The following is a 6,351-nucleotide window of genomic DNA, read 5'->3' as shown; positions in this document are numbered from 1 at the left end:
GATGACAACACAACAAGCGACGGGGCGGGGAGGGGGCGTTCCCAGGCGAGCTTCAGACCTGGAGACGCGGGAGTCACGCTGACGTGCGCACCTGGAATGAATTCTTGCGTGTCATTGTACCGGCCTGATGGAGTGACTTATGCGACTGGAACTGATATAGAGGTTAGGGAGAAATGTGTAATGAGGAAGGGTTAGCTGCTCATATTTGGCACACAGATCTCCTACAGCGACATTGTTTTAGCCAATCCCTGAGCATTTCTTTTTCACTATCTATAAAGATTCATTTCTGTAATAGGTTTCGTGGTGACACAAAGGAAGAAAAAACCCCGGCGCCTCCCTGTCATAAAGCTAGCACAAAGCTGGCAATATATGAATGCCCCAAACAGGGAACAATGTAAGGCAGGCCAGAATTTTTAGTTATTAGAGATTTTTTTAAAATTTTAAGTTATAAATGAAACACATGATCATTGTAAAAAATGGAAAATTCCAGGAAAACATGCGGAAGAAAATAACTACCCGAATTCCATCATCTAATCTATTTCTGGGACTTGATATGGGAAGCCATGCTCAGTATACTTGGGTGACAGTAAACTACTTTATATTCTTAAACGCTCCACCTATTTCATATAACCGTGTCTTTGTCCATTCCTTGGTCTGTGTGGCATATATTTCTCTCTGTCTGTCACTTGTCTTTTAACTTTGTTTCACCCTGAGGAAGTTCAAAATTTTCTTGCAGTCAAATCTATTATTTTCGTATGATTTGGAAGCACCCTCACACTAAGATTTTATATCTATTCCTTATAAATTTTCTAATCTTCTTATAGGCTTAGTTTTTATATTTAGGTCCTTGATCCATCTGAGATTTATTTTTGAAGTCTTGTAAATTAATTAACTTCAATTTTTCCCAATTGGGTAGTCAACCGACTCAACAGTATTTATTAATTTTTAATTTTTAAGTCATCTTTTACACATTGATTTGAAACTGTACCTTTACCACGTTCTAAATTTCCTCAAAAGCATAAGTCCATTTAAGGCCTCTCTAAAGAGCTCTATTAGATAAAAGTAAGAGAAAGTTTGTCCTCTTTTGTCTTTTCAAAACTTTTCATGACTACCTTTAGATGAATTTAAAAGTTGACTGTCCAAAATTGACCACGTGTTGGTAATTATTGAAGCTTGGTGATGGTTACATTAAACTATTATTCTAGTTTTGAATACATTTGCAAAGTTCCATGCCAAAAAAATTTTTTAAAGATTTTATTTATTTATTTGACAGAGATCACAAGTAGGCAGAGAGGCAGGCAGAGAGGGGGGGTGGGGGAAGCAGGCTCCCCACTGAGCAGAGAGCCCGATGCGGGGCTTGATCCCAGGACCCTGAGACCATGACCTGAGCCGAAGGCAGAGGCTTAACCCACTGAGCCACCCAGGCGTCCCCCAAAAATGCTTTTTAAGGATTAATTTGTCAAACTGCATTGAAATTTTTTTAAAGATTTTGGTCAGAAATGTATTCAATTAATAGATTAATTGGGAGGATAACTGACATATTTACAAAGTTGCCTTCCCATTCAGGACTACTGTCAATCATTAAAAGAAAAAAGTAAGCAGTGCAGCCAGCAAAATTGAGTTTTTTCAGGAAGAACGGAGGAGTTGCAAACTATGGTGAACCATAGGGAAGTCTGAAGAAGAAAGAAGAAAGCAATTTTTAAGAAGAAAGGAAGAGGTTGGGAGCAAGAAGAGCAAGAATTTGATGTTGTGACAGCTTCTCATTGGCTGAGCTGTTGCCAAGCAAGAGGAAAATCTTCCTTCTTCTTGCTGGGGTATGTAAAGTAAGTTTCTTCCTGCTGAAGTATGTAAGGTAAGCTGCCAAGAGTGGTACCTGAGTGAAAATCCTCCCTTCATTGAGACCCTTCTCCATTTTGAATTAGGTTTCCTTTATTCATTTTCCCATTTCCCTGTTTTGATCAAGATCTTTCCTTGAAAGCATTGCTACTCAAGCATTTGGTTGGTTATTTACTTATTAATTAATCATTTTTTTCTGTCTGTGTCCCTCAGTGGCAGAGGGGACCTTTCCTGGTATTCCTGTCCCAGGCTGCGGGGAGACCTTGAGGTGATGGAAACCACAGGAACCACATTTGTGCAACAAAGAAAGTAGGAGAAGGAGCTCTCAGGTATTTTCCACTCCTAAGGTTGTATCTTGTCTAGATTGTAAGCTTTGGAAATCATCTTAAAGTATTGAGCTACATTATTCTATTTGGTGCATCACTTCTGTAGAGTCTTGACAAGCAGCAAGTTTAAAAATAATTATACGAAATAGAATTAAAAGTAACATGACAAATCCAGTATGTATAATGGTTCTTAACCATGACCCAAATCTGAAGGTTGCCAACTGAACACGTCAAAGGACTGGGGAGATCAGGTGAAATTTGTTGTAACCAGTGTGCTTGTTCCCTGATCTTGTGTAATTGAGTTTCTATCTCTCCAGAGTCATTTATCCAGGTGCAACAGGTGGTGTTTGCTGTTGCACAAATGCCTCCTTGTTCAGCAAGTAGTCAGGGGCTATGCAATTGTCCAAAACTATCTTAGCCGATGAGTCAAATGATGAGTGTTGGGCTGCTACTGCTTTGGTGTGGAATTGGCTAGCTCTCCTAGTATTAGAGCTCATTGGTAGTTACTCTAACCCAAGGAAGAAAACCTCTCCCTACCGAGTCTTGATGCCTCTTGGAAGTTCATTTAAGGCAGCCACAGAGGCTCAATGGGTGGACCAATGAGAGGCTTCTGATTTGTTGTGCATGTTAACAGGAATGGTTAAATGTCCCAATAAGCACTGGTCTCCAGTTCACCAGCTATCTAAACATTCATATGCCCATGAAAATTCCATCCACTGCAGACAAAACTGAAACCAGGTGGAGCATAGAGGACTTCAGTTAAGGTCTCGTTATTAGTAGATACATTAACTGGAATTTCCTGATTGAAATTTTCAAGCCAGAGGTCAGAGAAATTAGGATGACATTCTGTAAAGTGCCATCCCATCCTAAAGCTGTCTTTTCTAAAAGCCTTTCAAAGAGGAGTTAGCCCATTTGTACTACCCTTGAGTACAGGCAAATGATGATATTTAAGTAAGGAAAATATGTGGTTTGGGAGGAAATAAAGGTTGTATGATTGGCAAAGGTAGAAGTGTCTAGCTGAGCTAACATAGTTATGACTGGGGTAAGTATGGGAACACCTGACTATAATAACCTAGCCCCCTAGGAAACATGCACGTTTGTGGGTTTAATCAGTAGTGGTATTTGATACTAAGGAGAAATTGATGACAGGTAAGACCAAGGGTCTCTGACATTTTGAATAGATTAGAGTTTCTGGCAATAGTTGCAGCTGTCAGAAAGATTTGCCTTTTGCAATAGATTGGTAAAAGGAAATAAGAGCATTGTCTTTCCAAGAAGGAAAGAAAGAAAAAAAGGCAAGAAGCAATAGCAAGAAAAAGGTGTACATATCTAGCCCAATCATTTGGGAAAGTCATCTGCCTTGGCTGTCATTTGCTTCAATTCCTGGTAAGGTCCCTTCTGACCGCAAGATTGGAGGGACTCTTGCTGAAAGTGTCTTTTCTAGGAGATGAAGTCTCCAGGCTGCAGGTTATGATGATGTCTAATGGTTTTGTCTCCTGGGAGCACTGTGGAAAGATTGTTCTACCAAGTATGCTCGTTCTCTTAGGATTTTATTAGACCTTAGCAAAATTGAAGTATATGTCCCTTTATCAGCTGTGGATCAAAGGAAGCAGGAGCTAGCTAGGTACTTTGGGCATATTGTGATTGTCCCAAAAAGGGAGTTTTCCAGTTTCAAAAGGGGTGGATCTGAGATTCAGAAGAACCAAAGGCAGTGCTTTTGGCCAGGATATTTCAAGGGGTCTTACAAATTTTGCTAATTCAGTCTTAATGATGAATTAGTAATTCAACTGGTTCTGAAAATCAAGGGTGGTAGGCACAGTGAAAATGTTGCAAAAGTGGTCAAACAGCACAAATTTGTTGAAGCACCTGACCAGTAAAGTGGGTTCCTCAATTGCTAGGAAGTTCAGATGTGGGAGGTAGAGGGAATTCCCCAAGTAGGAATGATCCTTTCTAATAGGATCTTAGCCAAGATGGAAGCGGTGGCCTGTTTACAAGGAGAACAGATTCTTATTGAACTCATACAAATAATTATACTGCCATGAGAAAAATACACAAGTTTCTGAATTCTGGAGGAATCACTTAGGAAGAAAAAAAAATCATTTTGTCTTTATTCGCAAAGATTTTACCAATTTGTTGTAAGCCATAGACCACTTAAGAGAAAAAGTTTTATGTTCAGTTCAGTTATATGATCCTAAAGCTATCAGAGACCTGTATTCTATAGTATTTGTCAGAGTTCTTTTCATGAATTTCTCCTTAAGTGAAATACATTTGCAAAAGCATCAGAGTAAAACAATAACAAGTAACTTAAAAATGCCCATTATTAAATATCTGATGACAGTTCATTACAGAGGAATTGACAAGAAATTTGCTTATTTCTGCGACACATATTTTTAAATTATGACTGATAACATTTTATCAGGACACCAGAATTTTAGGAATATCATATAAATTTTGGAGCACATAATTACATATCCAAATACAACGTAAAAAAGGTTTGGTGTTTCTTCTTATTTGGCAAGCTTCTCATATAAAAGCCTAATTAGTTTAAAATTTCCCTTTTGGTAGGGAGAGAGAACAAATGTTCTAGAAACCTTTGAGATGTTCTAGTAACCCTCTGAAAAAACTCAAGATAGTTCAAGTTCAAAAAGATTTCACCCAGAATTTGAATTTTGTTAAGTCCGTCAAAAATATGAAAAGATTTTAAACACCTGACCAAAGAGGATCACAGAAAGTTATGAAACAAGACATAATTATCCATTTAACTAGAGTGACAAAAACATTTTAAAGGCAAATACAGAAGATCCTATAGTTGCCAAAAGCATTAGCTCTTTTTTAATAGAGAAGGCTCCAGTTTTCTTTTTTCTTTTACTTTTATTTTTATTTTTAAAATTTCTTTTCAGTGTTCCAGAATTCATTGTTTATGCACCACACGCAGTGCTCCATGCAATGTGCCCTCCTTAATACCCACCACCAGGCTCACAAGGTTCCATTTTTCCAAGAAATCAAAGACCTGATAAAGATAAAACAGAATCTTTGTTCCCTAGGCAGATTACATTAAAGGTAAAGAAACTTTGTTTACAATTTCTTATTAAAAGCAAAGCAATAATCTAAGAAAACTCTGTCCTTTTAATAGAAAAAAAACAAATTTTAATTCTGTACCAGTGTATTTTTGATACTAAAATTCTTTCTCTGTCTTTTTTTTTTAACTTAAAAAAACCCATTTCAGGGCGCCTGGGTGGCTCAGTTGGTTGAGCAACTGCCTTCAGCTCAGGTCATGATCCCGGACTTCCAGGATCGAGTCCCGCATCAGGCTCCCAGCTCCTTGGGGAGTCTGCTTCTCCCTCTGACCTTCTCCTCTCTCATGCTCTCTCTCACTCATTCTCCCTCAAATAAATAAATAAAATCTTTAAAAAACAAAAAACAAACAAAAAAAAAACCCATTTCAATTTTAGTTGGACCACAAAAATATTTCTTTCTGGAGAGTCTTTTTTCACAATCCTTCTACAACTTACTGTATCTATTCCACTTTTGTTCCTTTTCCTCTCTTATTCTGGTAATCATTTTTCTTTAGGATAAAATTACTGTCTTTTTCCTCAACAAGAAGATGCATATCCATTCTAATACTTATTGTTGCTGAAAACAGACACCCTATTTTTCTTGCTTACCTTTCATAAATAATCATTTTCTTTCACCCCCATTGTTTCTAGTAGCTCTATTTTTACATATATCAACTAGCTTTCTTAATCCATAGAATCTTCAGTTCCTAGTGAAAGCTAAGAAGTAAGCAATGATGGACTGGCAAACTTATATATAAATACAGTTCATAATTCTAGAAGCATATGTCCTTTTAACTAATACAGTCTTTCAATGTGGCACAAGATGTTTTTACCCACAGACCCAAATTTATCTTCAGTTTTTCTGAAATAGAAACCCCAAAGTAGATAAACCTATGTTCAGTAATTAACATTTTAGTATTTGGTCTTGGTGAAAAATGGTCTAGATAGTCAATGAAATTCCATCATTTAAAGTTTCAAGTTACCAAAGATTTGGGGAAGGTATGTTTTAAGCACACATACCATAAAACATAATTGTTCTACCTTAAAAGATTCTCATTCCATTTTCATTTATCTATATCACTTGCTCCCCTAAATTATGTTTAGATTACTCACAAAAGCTAATGAGACATTTGACA

The sequence above is a fragment of the Enhydra lutris genome, unplaced genomic scaffold (assembly GCF_002288905.1).
Source record: "Enhydra lutris kenyoni isolate GAN:26980312 unplaced genomic scaffold, ASM228890v2 scaffoldscaffold3, whole genome shotgun sequence".
NCBI classification, from domain to species: Eukaryota; Metazoa; Chordata; class Mammalia; order Carnivora; family Mustelidae; genus Enhydra; species Enhydra lutris.
Note: the sequence above shows the minus strand (reverse complement) of the source record.